This window comes from Equus przewalskii, chromosome 4, assembly GCF_037783145.1.
Source record: "Equus przewalskii isolate Varuska chromosome 4, EquPr2, whole genome shotgun sequence".
NCBI lineage: Eukaryota > Metazoa > Chordata > Mammalia > Perissodactyla > Equidae > Equus > Equus przewalskii.
Window position 1 is genome coordinate 8,553,942 of NC_091834.1, and position 18,633 is coordinate 8,572,574.

The 18,633-nt window shown below is 39.2% G+C and overlaps 2 long non-coding RNA genes across 14 annotated transcripts in view; one reads left to right on the plus strand and one right to left on the minus strand.

The window, feature by feature from the left end:
• The window catches only part of LOC103552449 (uncharacterized), a 176,255-nt gene that overhangs the window by 45,171 nt on the left and 112,451 nt on the right, over positions 1-18,633 (minus strand). For 7 of the 13 annotated variants that reach the window (XR_011538946.1, XR_011538937.1, XR_011538934.1 and 4 more), the window contains 2 exons: positions 3,396-3,475; positions 1,183-2,725 (listed from right to left, as the gene is read on the minus strand). This is a non-coding gene — a long non-coding RNA (uncharacterized lncRNA). Of the gene's footprint in view, positions 1-1,182; positions 2,726-3,395; positions 3,476-8,198; positions 8,264-17,053; positions 17,105-18,633 lie in introns of those variants that run through there. The other 6 variants (XR_011538941.1, XR_011538936.1, XR_011538942.1 and 3 more) reach the window with 2 other exon arrangements.
• LOC139082746 (uncharacterized) lies at positions 1,305-11,206 on the plus strand. The gene is made up of 2 exons (XR_011538948.1): positions 1,305-1,432; positions 9,381-11,206. It is a non-coding gene; the product is annotated as an uncharacterized lncRNA (long non-coding RNA).

The window sequence follows — 18,633 nt, forward strand, 5'->3', positions numbered from 1 at the left end:
CCAAATTCTCCATTTCTCCTCCACTCACTGCAATTGGCGGTGGCATGGCAATTCTCTTCAAGGTAAACATGAAGAAACCCGAAGGCGATAATACTCGCCTTTCAGTTGGAGTAATTACCTGGCCTCTACCAACTGCAGACTTCTGCGTGTTGATAGGACTCATTCGACAGGTTCTTTTTTAAAATAGGTAATGATCTTTAAAGGATGAAACCCTACTTCATAACATGCAATTTTGCTAACCACTCTGTTTAGAAAACCGGGTTCCCTCTGGTTTCCCAGCGCTGGTAGCTCCGCTTGACGCATGAAGTTGGGGCTGCCTCGGTCATGCCACTTTAGATTACTGGATCTCACAGGATGCTACAAGGCAGACACACCCCAGGCTGACTCACTGAGTGGGAAGTTTAAAAAGATGGTTTTCCTCAGCCATCAATTAGATAAACCACATTTTCCAGGAGAAAAACAGCATCTTGAAAAGCTCTTTACAAACAAAGCTCTCTTGCTCAGAATGCTTTCGGTCATGTTTTCTTGTGAAGGGAAGTATGACTTTAACCTTAATTGCACTGACAAATTAGCAAGTAAAGTATAATGCCACCCTTTCCCCTCTTCCTTCCTTCCTTCTTCTTTTTCTTTTTTTTCCTCAGAAGGAGACACTTTCATGATTTTAGCTTTGGTAAAATTAGAGCATTCTTCCTCTTGGCCACTTCCCTCAAATTTGTGGTTTTGACCAACCACTTGGTGAGCAAGTTATAGACGCAGGCCTGAATTCTCTTTCCTCTGCCCCACTTACACTTCTTTGTACAGTTTTCCCTACCTTTTTTGCGACCTTCTTGAAAATACACTGAGGAAAGGACATTTGTAGATTGTACCATTTTGAAAATGGCGATTTGGATTGAAGATGTATGTCAGGAAGAATTAAGCACTGAAAAGCGATTTGAACCTCCTCGCCTCATCTTTTTCCAGCGCTGGCTGCACGCGGAAAGTACTGGATAAATGTCTCCCACTGAACTGTAAGATTCCCAAGGACAAAGGACGTGTTAGTGGTTTCCATCGCCTGTATACAGTGTACCTAACACACATTGAGTAATATTTTCAAAAGCAGGCCATCCTCATCATGTAAAAGAATAAATAAGAGAAAAACCATGCAATTGAATATTTTGCACAGAACCTTATTTCCTTACTCACCTGAAACTTGAGACCAAGGCGACACAGATATTCTGGGCCTGAGGACCCCTTGCACATAATTTTGATAGAGACATCTCTTGGATCTGAGACCAGTAGGTGATTATCACTATCCCCTTGCTGCACTCCTCTTGTGAGGGAAAGCTGCTGTTGGGTATGTGGATGCTAGGGATCCGGGAACACGAAGGCATCACCCTGCTTGCAGGTCTTGTAGAACTTTGTCTGCACTGGAGTCAACTTACAGCAGCCAAAGGTAATGCGTGTTCAATAAATTCGGATGAAAGTAGTGCCAAGAGATGAGAATGATGTAACCAGGTTTATTGCGTGGCTATGTGTATGGGTGCGAGTATGTACTATCCCATTTAGGTGTCATACTAAACCAGAAAGGTATTATCTTCACTTCACAAATGAGAAAACAGGCTCAAATGAGTAGTTTGATCACGGTCAGAAGAGTAGGAACTTGCTGATTCTGGCTTCAAGATCTGTGCTCTTAAATATTAAATAATGCCGCTTCTACCAAGTTATATTTCCTCTCTGGTATGAGAGATTCTGCCACTCTTTTCTACTTCAGTTCCACTAGCTATTTTTTTGAGAGTTAATTCACAGTAGAGTGGTAGGAAAACAGATATCAGAGAGATAAAAGAGTCTGCTCTTTAGTGCCAGTATTACGATTCCTTTGTCATGGCCAAAGGCTTCACCACCGCCTCTTTCGGGGAACGTGCAATGGGGCAGGTGGAGGGGAAGTACAGTTCTTACGGTGGATCTGAACAATACCATCCAAACTTTTCCATATCACCACTGCTTCTTGGGTGTCCTGGGCTGCGTCCTCTAGTCTGAGAGCCTTAGGAGTACCCTTGGCCTTTGAGTCAGTTGCTGACACAGGGTAACTTAGACAAGCTGACAGTCTTAGGACACAGCAGGGCACTCTCCTGTTGGACAGTCAGTGGGCAATACAGTCACCTGCAGTGGACACTCACCTGGAGGGCAAGGGATGGCCCATGGGCATCATTGGCGGCTTTGCTCACAAAGGGCTCCACGGTGCTGCATGGTGCTGACAAAGCAGAGGCTGAGCAGACGGTGGATACTGATTCTGCTCCTCTCCTCCACGTCTTGAAGGTCTCTCACAGGCCTCCATCCTACCTGCCTCCATCCTTCTCTATCTCCCAGTTAAGGCATTCCACCAAATGCTTATGATTAAACATTATGCTCGTTCAGGCAGCTTTCGGAGCCTGTTTTAGAATGAATGCTGAACGCTGTTTTCCATGAATGTTCCATCGCAAATACCCTAATATTCTCCCAGGTAATGGATGGATTGGGAAAAATTCATGAACAAGGAGCAGCAAAGGAAAAAAAGAAAATCACATTAATATGTTCCAAAATATCACATTGCACCCGAGACTCCAGAGGATCTTACGCAAGTTTTTTCCTAATGCATTTGAAGGATTTTGAATAACATCACGTTAACATCATATTTTCAAAATTTGCTGTGTTCCGCAGACTCTCTCATGACCTTTGTGTCAGCATCCATAATTGGTTAATATATCCACTAAGGGGTAAAAGGCAGATTTTAAAAAGTAATTAAGGCAATTTAGCAATAAATGGCAGCATTATAGGGTCCTTGGCCCCCAACCAAATTAGATAGACTTATCATTTAATGTTTATCTCAAGGAAACATAGGACCCTGATGAGTGACCTACAGTCTTAAATAGCTAAGACCACTGACTGGATAACTTTTCTTATTATTAATACCATTACCATTAATAGTTAATGGTTAACTTTTCTTCCTAAAGAGTTATTCTGGGTTCTAACCTACTTCGGGTTGTCTGTAGAGCAAGTTGTCATTTCTTTTCATAACAGAATTTTGATGTCTCCTGAAAGGCCATACTGGGTAAGAAAATGGGAAGAATGAAACAAGTGACGGCATGTTCCCTCCTGGGAGTTTCCTATGCCAGACCCTCATCCCTGCCCGCCCTACCATTCTAAGTCTCAGCTCCATTCAGTTGTGTGCTCCTGGAAAGCTTCATAATAAAGACAATGTGGCCCACTTAAAGTTTGTAGTCCAACTGCAAATTGACCCTCGATACCTTTTGGAAGTGATGCTCTTCTCTCTACCTAGCATTCCTCCTTAACCATCCTACTTGCCTGCCATCTTCATCAGTTTGTTTGTCTTCCAGAAATATCAGTGGACAATACAGTCACCTGCAGTGGGCGCTCACCTGGAGGGCAAGGGATGGCCCATGGGCATCATTGGCTCCGCCCACAAAGGGCTCCATGGTGTCTTGATTTCCTCATTTTTCTGTGAAAATTGATATAGACAACATATATTAAGCACTTACTATGTTCTAGTAGCTATCATCACAACAGTGCTTGAGGTAGTAACTATTATTATCCACATTTTACTGATGTGAAAGCTAAGGGGGCTAACTAGTTTCTCAAGGCCACCAGTAAATGTCAGCTGAATGTGGCAGAGCTGGCTTACTAACCATGGTTGTCCCTTTCCAGAACCCAGGCTCTGAAGCATCTCTTTCTTTATTCTCTTCTGATAAAAATGGATGTATCTCCTCCAAGCCCTATATGTGTTATTTATATTTTTATTATACATTTGTTATCAGAATCCCGTTTTCTGAAATTCTTTGTAATTGTATCCTCTATCACAAAGACCCAATGTGGCTTTATTCTTACTCATTACTGAAAATGAAAAACAGCAATCTGATTGGGGGAAGTTGACGTTGCCAAATGTTGAAATCAGTACATTTTTGCCACACTAAACTGATGTCATTTTCTACATTGAAATTTGCTGATTTTATACTCTACTGACACTGCCCCATTATACTCGAACTGCAGCAAGCTTTTTTACCAGGTGTATTGAGAACGTCTTTCTGGAAGAAAGTTCCTATCGTTGTGACGAAAGATAACTACAGATGACTAAGTGTAAGAGAACTACTGATGGGTTGATTCGGCTTGGAGAGAAGTTTCTAGGGCTGCTTAACAGATATCAAAACCTGAATAAAGTTAGCAAGGATATGTTAATCCAACTCAGATGATGTGAAACTGGAATGGACAATGACAGATGTCCATGGAATGGACAATGTCAAGGGGGAGCCGAGAAACCTTTAAATATTATTGATCATTAACAAGCACGAATGTTCACTAAGCAGAGCTAAATGTAAGATCCTGCACCTAGGTTGAAAAGGATTGTATAAAATGTAGGATGTGGCTTAACAGCACCACATATAAAAAATAAAACAACAACATAACGTCGAAACTGCTCCTCTGAGTCAACATCTGAGTGACCACGGAAATTCAATGCAATATTAGGATGGATGGATTTATCTAAGAGTCAGGCTGTTTAATGTTTGTTGTAGCTGTAGGTGTCAGCAGCTAAAATTTCCTTTAGTGTCCATGTTTTTGTCTCCCCTGTTGTCTTTGGGCTTCCCGAGAGAATTTTTCTTAAATAGGGTCTGAGCTTTGCAGTTCTTTTAGCTATAATTCACTGTTATCGTGCAGGAGCCCTATTGATGTGGTGGTAGATGTGGAGTGAGGGGAATCACTCTAGTCTTATGCTTAGGTCTTTGTCTTTTAGCCAGCCTGTGCCCTGGCCTGACTCTCACAAGTACTTCTAAGCTCCCCCCTTCCCCCACCCCTGCCCTGTCATTAGGTGAGACAGGAAGGCTAGAGGGGGCTGGAGTCGGAGATTTCCCTTCCCCCAGGTCAGTTAAGCTCTAGCAAATAGCTTCCCTTGAGGGCAGGACTTTATTAAGGAGAGCAGAGAGCTCTGGGTGTATTTCAAAATGATTGCTTTCCCCTCCCCCCTCCCCCTGCAAGAAGCATGAGGGGATTTTCCTCTGATCTTTACCCTGAGAACCTAGTGGGGCTCCTGGAGGTAAAACTTAAAAAAATGAGAAGTATATCCATACTGAGCCTCCAGCAATTTGTGGATTATAGTTTAGGTGTTCCTACCAGTACTGGCTCCAGCTGCAGGCTTCTGCTCCCGTAAGCTGACTGTCACTATCTGCCTCTCTCTCTAGTTTTTGTGGCAAATGTTTTGTCCTGTGACCCCAATTCCCTGATGCATCTAAGAAGAGCTGTTGATTTTTCCAGTTTGTTCAGGTTTTTTCTTGTTGTGACAACAAGAGTGATGACTTTCAAGTTTTTTACATGTCAGGCCAGAAACCAGAAGTCAGAATGATAGATTTATATCTAAATCTAGAGAGGTGACAGTGGTGCTGATGGAGTCTAATCAAATCCAAGAAATGGAGTTGAGCTGTAGTTACCTCACTTGAAAGAACATATCCAAAGACCGGTGAAAGGAAAATAAAGCAATGCAAAAGTAAGAATTATTAAAGAATCTGAAAATTGGTTGAATCAACATCAATGCCACACTAGGTTTGCCATTCAGGAAATTTGTTCATGGTTAGAAAGCTGTCTTAATGTCACTACTTTCCAAATCAAGTTTTATAAAATATATAGACAGCACTGACAATTTACTTTTTTTTACTCACTATAAATTGTGAAATGATTTCTAATGAGATGCCAGGAATTCTGCCATAGAAGCAGAAATATTCAGTAATTTCTAGCCACTGTTGGTAGAAATTTAGTAAGTATATTCTCCCTCATAGATAATGATGCTGGTATAATTTGGTTAGGTAAAAGTACTATGATTCACCTGTTAGTGAATTAGTGTCTCAGAAAATACCAAGAAATACATATTTTCCTTGAGTAAAGATGATTCAAAGTAAATAAAAATTTTCCCACAAAGCAAACATCAGACCCAGACAACGTGACAGAGTGGTTCTACCACACATTCAAGGGAAAAATAATTTCAGTTTTTGCACAAAATTCTTCCAAGAGAATAGAGAGAGAACACATCCCATCTCATTTTATGAGTCCAGCATTTTCATGTTCAAACCTGATCAGAATAGTCAAATAAATAAAAATTATGTAACAACCATACTCTTGGACAAAAATGCAAAATGTTAGCAATTAAATAAAATATTAGCAATCTGTATACAGTAATACATAAGAAATTAACACATCATGAGTAAGGTATGTTTAACCCTGGATTGCAATGTTGGTTTAATAATATAGAATCAATTAATGTAATTTGTCACATCATTAAAAGGAGAAAGGGAGATGATTGTCTTAATAGATACAGAAAAAGCATTTTAAGAAATTCAATATCCATACATGATTTAAAAAAATATTTTGGCAAATTAAGAAAGCTTGAAACTTCATTAATTTTACCAAAGGCAAACAAAAACACATAAACAAAAAAAAATGTATAGCAGACATCAAACCTAAAGATATAATGTTGAAAGCATTTTCTTTAAGATCAGGAAAAAGATAAGGATGCCTCTTACCATCACTTCTATTCAACCATTGACTGTGGGATCTAGCTAGTGCAATGGAGCAGGAAAGAAAGAAAGAAACATGATAAGGAAGGAAAAGAAGAACCAAAAGTCTCATTTTTTGAAGGTGATATAATTTTCATCTTACGGTGGAAAATCTAAAAGAAGTTACAGAAAAATTAAGACATCTAATAAGAAAGTTTGGCAAGTTTTGATACAAAAATCAGTATATAAAAGTCAGTTGTATTTCTGTGTCAGGAATAAGCAGTTATAAATCAGTTTTAAAAAGGACACTTTTAGGGGCCGGCCCCGTGGCTGAGTGGTTAAGTTTGTGTGCTCTGCTTCGGCAGCCCTGGGTTTCGTGGGTTGGGATCCTGGGTGCGGACATAGCACTGCTCATCAGGCCATGCTGAGGCAGCGTCCCACATGCCACAACCAGAAGGACCCACAACTAAAACATGCAACTATGTCCTGGGGGGCTTTTGGGAAAAGAAGAAGAAGAAAAATAAATAAATAAATAAGAAGGACATTTTCAGTGACAACTAAAAATAAAAAAATACCTAGGGATAATTCTATCGAAAGGCGTGCAAACCCTTAATGGAGCAAATTATGAAATTTTGATAAAAATCATCACAGATGACCTAAACAAGTGGAGAAAAAGAACCTGTTCCTGTAAAGACTCAGTTTTTCTACAGTAAGCTATAGATTCACTGAACTTCCAAGGAAAACCCTGAAATGGTTGTAGGGTGCACTGTGGAGTGGCAGTGCCTGGTCAGCTTATATCAGCAGGAGGTGGTTGAGGACACAGGGAACTGTATTCTGAAGGCGCTGGATCAAGTGGGTCAGACCATAAATTGGATAAGAGAGAGTTTTTTGATTTGAGAGCACATTTCTATCTTACAGGATTTAATCCCTTAGCGAGGACCCCAGGAGACAACGTTAATGCACTGCTGGGATAACTCTTGGATGCCTGGAAAAACCAATAGCACGCACTAAGTGAAGCAGAAGTGCCAGAATTGCCACAGCAGGGAGTGGAGGAAGGGGTCAAAAAGTTCACAGAAGTGGCATTCAAAAGTGGACATAGTATATAAGGCCAAAAATCCTATCAGCTGACTATATTCTACAGGGGCCTGGAGGACATTCCATTTATTACAAAATAAAGAATCTGCTGATGAGAGAGGCACCAACATCACTAAGAAGCTTTTCTCTCTAAGCTTGGAACAGCAGTTACAGAACTGGGTTCACAGATGGCAATGAGGATGATCCCAAAATACTAGAGGCCAGGAGATGTGGCTTAACCGTCAGAATGGAGGTGGGCACAGTTATCACAAACAATGGAGGTTAGAGTGGCAGCCAGGAGCAGCTGCGGAGCTATTTAACAGAATAGTCTTCCTAGGAGCCTAAGAGATGGAAGCTTTCCTTATCCCGATCCATTGGGCTTAAGAAGAGGTGGGGTGACTAGAAGATAGGATACTAAACCATCATAGCACTCAGTAGTAACTTTCCTAGTCCTTCCTAAAAGTATGTGAAAGCCATTTGCCAGTGGGGAAAGGGGAAAACCCAAACATATTGAGGACTACTGGGCACAGGGACTGAGTTGGCCCAAAGTGGCAAGGGTCCTCCTTTTAGGGTGAGGGCATAAAGAAGTGAGGTAATAAAAGGAATCCTGACCCAGGTCCAGCTCACAGAATGTCCATTGAGTCCATGGATTCAGTCAGTGGTCATTTCTCCCAGCCCTGGAGTTAAAATGAAAACAGTATAGTTGGTAGATGGCATAACCTTCATACTTACTATATTTACTTTTTTGGTGAGGAAGATTGGCCCTGAGCTAACATCTGTGCCAATCTTCCTCTATTTTTGGGATGCTGCCACAATGTGGCTTGATGAGCAGTGTGTAGGTCTGCGCCTGGTATCCGAACCCACGAACCCTGGGCCACCGAAGCTGACTGCACAAGCTTAACCACTACACCACCCAGCCGGCCCCCACACTTATTTTTTGATCCGTAGAATAACACCTATCCCAGCATGGAAGGCCATGTTGAAATTTCAGAAACTTCTCTCCTTTTTCTGGCCAAAACTGTAATTACAAGCAATATTGCATCTTGGAACGGCGGGGTGGATGCCAGAGATGAGCACTACCCTTCAAGTCCTAAAGTGTGCAGAGGTGGTGGTCTCCACTGTGTACCCACTTAATTCTCCTTTGGGGCCCTCACAGAAACTAGACGGATCCTGGTGGATGACAGTAGTCTACTGCAAACTCCACCAAGAGATAAGGTATCTTTGCTAGAGCAGATTGACACAGCCTTAGATACATGGTGTCTTTAATTTACATAACACCCATCAGTGAGCATTCACCAAGCAAGAAATGCTAAGCAGCCAATAGACAGAATAGTGTAAACAATTGGCCTCCACCAGCCTCTGCCACTGGTCGCCTCAGTGCCAGCACAATGGACTCAAGAACGAAGTAGTTGTGGTGGCAGGGATGGAGGCTGCGCAGGAGTCCAACAACAAGTGTGCCTATTCACCAAGGCTAATCTAGCTACTGCTACCACCAGATACCAGCCTGCCAGCAACAGAAAGCAGTCCTGAGCCCCCCAGTTCAGCATATCTCCCACAGAGAACAAGCAGCCACTTGGTGGCAGGTTGATTACACTGGATCTGTTGTGGCTTGAATTGTGGTCTCCCAAAAGATATATTTGTGCCCCCCAAAATGTATGTTGAAATCCTAACACTTGGTATCTGTGAATGTGACCCTGTTTGGAAATAGGGTCTTTGAAGATGTAGTTAAGATGGAAGGTAAGATGAGGTGGAGTAGAGTGGGTCCTTAACCCAGAATGACTGGTATCTTTATAGAGAGAAGAGCCGCAGAGACAGACACAAACAGTGAGGAGAACGCATGTGAAGACACAGCCATGTGACAACAGAGGCAGAGATGGGAGTTATATAGCTGTAAATTAAAGAACACAAAGGATTGCTGACAACCACAAGAAGCTATGAGAGACAGCATAGCCCTGCCAAGACCTTGACTCTAGACTTCAGGCCTGAAGAACTGTGAAAGAAGAATTTTCTGTTATTGTAAGTCATCCAGTTCATGGCAGTTTGTTACTGTAGCCCTAGGAAACTGAGACAGGACCACTTTCACTCTTGGCAGGGGCAGCCATTTATTTCATCTAGAACTGATGCATATTGTGAGTATAGTTTGCCTTTCCTGCCTGCAGGACCTTGGCCCGCACAACTGAAGGCATACAGTGATTGGCCAACACAGAACAGAGACCACTACCTAACATTGTCTCGGACCAAGGGCCTCACTTTACAGCCAAGATGGTACAGCAATAGACACATTTCTATGGGATCCAATTGGTCGTATCACAGAACACTACCAAGCATATAGTGTCCTCCTAGAGCAACTGAATGGCTTTTTGAAGGTACAGCTGAGGCATCGACTTGAGAATGATGCCTTAAAAAGATGGGATGCCATCCTCCAGGATATATCTCTGCAACCTGTAGGTCTAGAGTTCCTGGTCCCCAGATGGGGAGTGTTTCCACTAAGAAAACAGCTAGAGTTTGATTGAGCTTTAAACTACAGGTACTGCCCAATCCCTGAAGACCCCTTCTATCAAGAGAACAGCAGACAAGAAAAGGGGATAACTGACTTTAATCATCTTCAGGAGGAGGTGGGGCTGCTGATATACGACGCAGACAAGGAAGAATACCTTTGGCACCTATGTGAACCACTATATCATCTCTTGCATCTCCCTTGCCAAATTTTGACAGTAAACGGACAAGTGCAGGAGCCATATCCTAAGAAGGCCATGATAATTAGATCACATCTTTAGGGGATAAGGGGCTGCGTCATGCCTTCTGTAAGTCACTGAGACCAACAGAAGTGCTAGTAGGGGGTGAGGGGAATCTAGAAAATGTGGTGGAGAAGGGGAATTATGAGTTACAAGCTTGAGTAACTTGAGTAATTAGTTACTTGAGTAATTAGGTGCAATCACCAAACTTCCTCTTGTAAATTTCCCCAGAAAAGAGAACAAGCAGAATCCCGATGCTGTAGTGCAGCACCCAAATCCACCACGGCACTCATTCCCCGAGCTGCCTGGAGTGTTGACTGCTGACAGGTTATAGTTGACTCTCTCTGGAAGAATTGCTTTTGGCCGAAGGGAGCTGCCTTACCCAATGTGATATCATATTCTCTTCGTGGAAGTAGTCCAGATGCAACATTTGGTAGATGTGGGGGTTAAAAGGCCTGGCCCCTTTACCCAATTTGGGACATCTCTGAAGAGCCCACCAGCTCCAGAGCTCCCCATGATATCCACCGAGGCCTCTGATGAACCCGCACCACGGTTCAACTTCTCCCTCTACCCCACCCTACTTGTCTCACTCCTTCTCAGGTATTGACTGCAAGGACATAAACTTCTGCACATAAATTCCCATCTCAGAGTCTGTTTCCCAGGGAACCCAAGCCAAGACAAGGGTTTACTGTGGAACTTTAGCAGCTGATCCTAAAATGTATATGCAAGTGAAAAATCCAGGAATAATCAAGAAACTCCTCAAGAAGAACAGAGTTGGGAAATGGGTGGTGGTGCTGGAGGGACCTGCACTATCAGACATCAAGACTTGTCATAAAGATGTGGGAAATTAAATGTATACCTTTGCAACATAAAAACACAGATAAACAACTAATGGAGAACTGAACATAGACCCAAACATAGACGAAAGCTTGAATCGTGAGAGCGGATCTCAGGGATCATTGAAGGAAAGATGGACTGTTCAGTAATTGTGTTGTGAAAATTCACTGTTTCATACTATATGCAAAACTAAAATCCAAGTGGATTAGTGACTTAAACGTAGAAGATAAAACTATAAACTTTTAGATGAGAGCATAAGAGAGTATCTTTATCACATCAGGGTTGGGAAGGATTTCTTAAACAAGACACAAAAAAGCATAAGCCATAAAAGGAAAAATTAATGTTTGACTATATTAAAATTAAGGACTTCTTGTCATCAAAAGTCCCCATGAACAAAATGAAAAACTAATTCACAAACTAGAAAAATATATTTGAAATTTATACAGCTATAAAGGATTACTGTCTAGAATGTATAAAGAAACCCTACAGACCAATAAGAAAAAGTAAATCCTCCAGTTTTGAAATGAAAGACACGAGCAGGTATCTTTTACCACATTAATATAAATCTTTAAAAAGCAATTTATAATAAAATGAGAAGTGTCTAAAAATTTATACACAAGATATACACACGTTTGGCCAGGGAAGGTGTTTGTTGGTTTTCAGACTATAAATGTAGACTAACACTCATATATTTTGCTCATCTACGTACAGTTCTTGATACTTTTCCAGTGATTTCAATCTTCACTAAAACCCCATCTTAAAAAATATTCTTAACATGCTATTTAACTATTAAGCAAAAATTGGCTTCATCTCTACTATTCAAGCACAATTCTTAAAAGAATTAAAATTAACTAATTGAAATTCTTAATCTTTAATTAAAATTAATTACAAATTAGAATTCTTTAATGTGTGTGTAATAGTTGTGAAAAGGTATTTTATATATTTATACACTATAAATATTGGAGCTTTTTACCGAAGTAAAATTGACATACAATATTATATTAATTTCAGATTTACAACATGGTGCTTCAACATTTATATACATTACAAAATGATCATCACAAAAAGTCTAGTTACAATCTGTCCCCATAAAATGTTAATACAATATTATTGTCTATATTCCCTGTGCTGTACATTACATCCCCATGACTTATTTATTTTATAACTGAAAGCTGATACCTCTTTATCCCTTCACCCATTAGAGAATTTATTTTTAAAAACCAGCTCATAGAGAATTTCTGATTCAGTAGATTTGAAGTGTGGTATAAACTACCCAGGGAATATCAACTCGAAATGGAGTATTTGACCATACCCCTCTCACTTTCCACTAGTCTAGAAATATCAGATATGTTACTCATGTTCTGTCTCTCCTCTCACACTCAGTCCTTGGCAGTTATCACTAACGAATTAGCATCTTTTCTATCAGGGTACCAACCTTCTCTCCCAATTCCTTTCTACAGAGTGCTCTGGGGAGCCACTATCAATTCCTTAGAGTTGGCAAAATAAATAAAACTTACTTGCCATCTCTAGTCTAGATCAAGCGGCATGGTAAAAAGACATTTTTCATTTTGCCCTTCAGGAATATTCTGTTCCTACCAATAACAGAGACAAGATTTTTTTCTCTCATCCGCAAGCACCGCTATTTGCAATATGAAGCACCAAACCCAGAATCAGAAAGACTTTGAATGAACACTGGCACACATTGCCGTCTTCTAATGCAAGAAGAGTTTGTTTTAGTAAAGCCAATCTTATTTTTAGTCCTAGTCACTTTAGTCAGTGTAACCAAAATTATGTAAACTTTCTAAATAGACTAAATATTCTAAAAATACAGTAAGACACCAGCCTCCACACCAACCAAGTCACAATATGGGTGTCTGACCTAAACCCACAAAATGAGAATGATGGGAAGGTCATTTATCAGACTGCAGTGACCACGATACGCTCCCATCACACAGTCAAAAGCAAAGGCAACCAAATGGCTGTTACTCAAAGTGATTCTGTCACCTTTGGGAAAGCATTTCATGCTGGCATACTGTAAATGCTTATCACATTAGACCTACAATTTAAATTCAGTAATTATATCAGTGTGTCTTCTGAATATTTTTCCAAACTTTGGAAAATGATGGAACTATTTGCAGCTCTGTAACTGAGCCTTCAGATTCTCCTTTGAAGAAATATGAGTGTGGGCTGTGGAAAAAGAATTTGTTTCAATCAGTTTGTTACCACTTATCGTGCAGCCTTGGGTATTTTGAATCCTAACTGAACTGCTTTGACCGTTAGGAAGAATTGTGAAAACACCAAACATTGTGATACAGGAACAGTTTGTCTACATTTGCAGGTTGCAAGCAATAAGGCTTCTTTCTCTAAGCATTTAATGCTGTACCCATGAGGTCATGAACACATCCACTCAGTTGCTGGATTCTGGCTGCTGTCTTTTTTCTCATCTCCTCCTGTAAGGAGGAGCCCAATGGTGGTCCCACTACTGATGCCTTTAAATTAGTGAGGCACATTTGATAAAATAGAGAAATGTGTTTTCCTTTTTATGGCTACTTTCTATGGGAAGAGCAGCAAAGCTGCTGCCTTACACCTACTGCACTGTCTGTATTTACTCGAAAATATTTCAATTTGTACCATATTATGTGTAAGTTATCTTCAATTTATAGTCTGGAGAAGTCAGTTAACATTTAAGGTTTACTAATCCTGAATTCACACTCCATGGTGGGTTAGTTAGCCCTTGAGAAACCCTATAAGGTGTCTACTCTCTAGAAGTGAATACGAAAAGTACTTTAAATTGCAAGGTCTAAATCTCCACTACTGCATTTGTTGATTAAAAATGAGTTTTCAGTGGTGAAATGAGTGGTCATCAAGATATGTGATTAGCAAGGAAGATTAGTGTGGGCTCCTCCGCACTTTCACAAATAGGGTAAAGGAATCTGAGCTTAACATTCTAACACTTTTGCAGCAAATAAAGCCTTAGGACCAGACCTCCATATGCCACCAGAGTCCCACTCTTCCACAGCAACCACTTAATGGAGGGTTTGTCATCTAGTAAATTAGTAAGAATGAAAAGAAGCGTCTTGCTTCAACATTTTTCTTGCATTTCCTTTGCGATAAACCTTTAAAGCAAGGTGCTCTGAGACTGTGGTAAGGACAGAGAGTAGGGACTTTAGACTGCTTAGAGGAACAGCTAGATCGTTTGGGTGACTGCTTGCTAATAAACGTACATGCAAAAAATTAGGTTTGAGACTGGCTTTGATTTAAGAGATCACTGTGAGATTGGGACGAAGAAGTCATAGTTCCCTCCTACCTCTAGTCGTTAAAGGCTACTCAGTTATCCAAGAGCCAGAAACTGTCTTATGACAGTTCTCAACAACTCGGATATGACTATAAAAAGACAAAATGAGCAATAATATCTATTGATGGCACGGGTGTGGTGAAAAACGTGGATATGTAAATGCTTACAGTCTTTTTGGAAAACACCTGACAATATCTATTAAAATTAGAAATTTGCATACACTTCACTCCAACAGTCTAACTTTTGGGACTCTATCTTATGGGTATAAGGGTATCAGAATATATAAAAGGAAATATATAAAAAAATTACTGCAGCATTGTTTAAAGTGGCAAAAAATAAAGTGTAAGCAAGATGAATGTCAATCAAATGGAAAATGATTCAATATATTATTCGTGGAATATTATGTAATATTAGCAACTATTGTTAAAGAATAATTAAGCTATGCGAACTGACATGGGGCTTGGGGGTATTCCAAAATGTGTTGAATGAGGAAAATGACCTGTAGGGAAGAGTATTTAATATTATATTTTTGTAAAGTAAACAATTACGAAAAAGTGCATGCAATGTGTATATACATAGGATCACAAAAGGATACATAATCCAGGGAGTGGAAGCAGCAATGAAAGCGAAGGATGGGGAGGGGAAGTGAGGTAAGCAGAAAATCAAACTTGGGAGAAGATGACTAATAAAGGATCCATACTATGATAGGATTTGTATAGAATCCTATGTGCATACGTAGGCTTATAGAAGTTAGAAGAACAAGGTGGATCTCTCCTACTGACTTCTAGGGAGGGGTGGGTGATTGCTAGCTTTGCCCATTTCTGAACTGTATTATGTTGTTTCACTTATTACAACACAAATGTATTACTTTTGAAATTTGAAAAGAAGCAAAACATGCAAATGATAGATTCTGGATATTTAAAATTTTCTAACTAATTCCAGGGGAAAAAAGACTTTTTGAATATTTTTGAATAATTTTTATGTAAATAATTCGTTTAAAACTATTAAAGCGTCATTAAATTCACCAGTATACTGAATCCTTATTGGAAATCCTTAAGCTCCTTATTTTGACCAAAGTGTACTTAAAGTTAATTCAAACACAGCACTGAAATTCTTAAGCAACTACTTAACTAAAGCTGTCAAAGTAATATTTTCATTGTCATTTTTGCATAGGAGTAACACGTCTGGCATTTGAGAGCTATCAAAAATCGCATTTTATGGCTGTTACTATATGCCAGGCATTATGACTTTTTTTGGGGAACTATAATTTACATACAGTGAAATCCACACTTTAGTCCTCCAAGAAACAGATGCCAAGATGGGAATAAACGTGTATTATATTGGCAAGTGTTTGCTGCTGTTTTATTAATTTTAGCCATGGTAATACGAGTTTAGTTGTTTCCCACTGATACCTTTTACACAGAACTATATAAACAACCCCATACAGCAGGTGGAATCTGTAGAACAGATATATTTTAAATAGCTTGCCAATTCAGAGCTGGTCTGATCTCTAAAACGGTGCCTGTAACCACAGGTCACCTGTCTCTGGGATCCTGAGTCTTCCTTCAGTAATGGTTGGTTATGCACGTGGTTTTACTTAGAGGCAAAGGGGCGTGGAATATATTTCCAGATTATTTCCTCAGTTCAAGAGGTGATCAATATCACAAAACCTTTAGAAACTTTGTCCTCGCTTATCTTGGGTAATGAGACTACAGAAAACAAGGAGAAGTAGAAAACAGAGATGAAAAGTCATCCAAACTCTATTTAGGAAGCACATAAGTTTAAAATAAAGTTGATGGTGGTTGAGGAAAAAGAAATATGAAAAACTAACATCAGTGGTAAGCTCAGCGAGGCTACTGTAAAATGAGTTAAGTTTACTAAAGTAAATTTTCCCTGACGTGCTTCATATGTCATGATGACACATTAGTAAAAATCAGTTTTACTTTTTAGAATGATAGCATAAAATGCAGAAGAAACAAGAACACGTGAATGGTGTTCAATCCTCTATCTTTATGATTCTGATTTTTGTGAAATTAGTAGAGCGGTTCTACTGAAAACTGGCATTACTAATCATGATGCGCCCTCTAAGGAATTCATTTGATGGGAGGTGAGGTGGAAGAGAAGTTAAACAAAACCTTTGTGGGGTTTTCTTTGATGTTGTTTTCGGTCTTTTGTTTCTGGCAGGTGTTAGAGCGCAGTTAGGGAAAATGTGCAGTGGTAGAGAAATAGGGTTGTGATTTGGAGATAAATAACTGAGTAATATGGCTCCAGTTAGACCTAGGGGTTGGGACTGGAGGGTGGGTGTGAGAGAACGTGAACTGAGAGCTAGTCAATTTTTGTTTTTGTATTTTTTGCTTTTTTAATCTAGGGTTACATTTGAAGCTGCACTTATCTCTCTAAAAGATAATCAGTAGAATACAGAAACAAGTCTTTATTTCAGACCTCGAGTGCCTGTGTGTGTAAACTGGCAAGCTATAAGCTCTAATGAGCTTAGAAAAGGCATACCAGCTTCTATCTAACCATAGCATCAATGTTTATCCACCTCTCTCATAATTAAAATCAGATGTCTGACCACATGCAATGGGTGAGGGTTTGCTTACCTTAATAAATACTTGTAACCTAACTATTTGACCACTTAAGTGCCACTGGCTCTGTGAATTGAATCGGCAGGGAAAAAGAAAAGAGTGTCAGTGTCAGAATCCACTTTAGGCATTTAAGCTGACTCCACAATTTATCAAAAAACATTCACACAAACAAATTCCAACCTCAGATATTTCTCTCCTCATCTCAGGTCCATCAAATTGCAAGTTAACTACTAATTCTTGTTGACTGAATAACTCAACACATCAAAACTGTGTGATCGTTTGCCTAAAGTGCAAATGATTTGGGAAATTTCATCTAGATGTTTTTATTCATGTCATGGAAAATCATGTATATTACCCTTCAACATTTAATCATCAGCCACTTTCTAAATATTTTGAAATGTCAAGTCAAATCTAAATTCTCTAAATTCTCGAATTTAATCTAATTGCATTAAGAATAGCAAAACAGGGAGAAATTATTCAGAGCTAACTTCTTAGACAATTGCAAGAAGAATGTAAACTGCAACCATATTTCCTATAGGTTCATAATCGGAAGAAGTTAATTTTATTTCTCAAGTAAACAAAACTCTTTTTATTTAAATGCCAATCTATTGTTCACAGAATTACAAACTTATTGTATGCTAGGAAAAGAGTTAAATAATTGCCACAAATAATTAAAAATAAGTCATTGGCAAAATAAAAAATGAATGCATTCTAGATAAGTGATTCCATTTAATTGAGATACTTTGGATTTCCACGTATGAGCTTAATTTTTCGCTCCTGAGTTTGGTCAGCTTTGATTTAACAAGCACTGTATGCCTTTTTCTACCTCTTCACCCTACTAGGATAGATAGGTAGGTAGGTAGGTAGATAGACAGATAGACATTATATTAATATAATTTTACTATTTATTTTAATTCTACAAAACACTCTATCTTACAATATATTTCATCTTTATGCACCAAGCAAGGGAACTATTTGCAGCTCTTAATTCTTAGTTAAGTGGATGAAGCATTTCTTCAGAGGCATCTGTTACATGGTAAGAAGCATACGACCAATTTGATAAATATTTACCAAAAGACTGCAAGACATTTACGCATGCACAAAAATACACAAAGCAATGGTAGGAGGAAGAGAAACTTAGAGAAGAAATAAAATGAAACTAGCTTATGTAGAAATAGTAAGTGACTTTATTGAAGTGGTTTGTGTCTCAACCTGTTTTAAGGGGGACACTATTTAGAATGACCACATATAATGCTAGCCTTCTTTCCAAAGTTAGTGAACCCAGGCAATGACTTTTCATCAGGTCCTTAATAATAATTGTAGAAAAAGAGCTTAGCTTTTTTTCCAGTAGTACATGATCTTGACTTGTAAATGGCATGACTTGATTTTCAGTGATTAGAGTCTACACTGTAAATTCATCAGTTCATTATTAATTACATTTTGTCAAGATAAAAAATGTTTCATGTGATTCCAAAAGTAAGCAATTTATTTTGATGTAAGTAACTGAAAGTTTAAAATTAAACTAGAACAGAAGTTTCTATTTTATAAATGAAATTAAATAATATAAGAACAGTAGTTTTAACATTCTTTTTGTA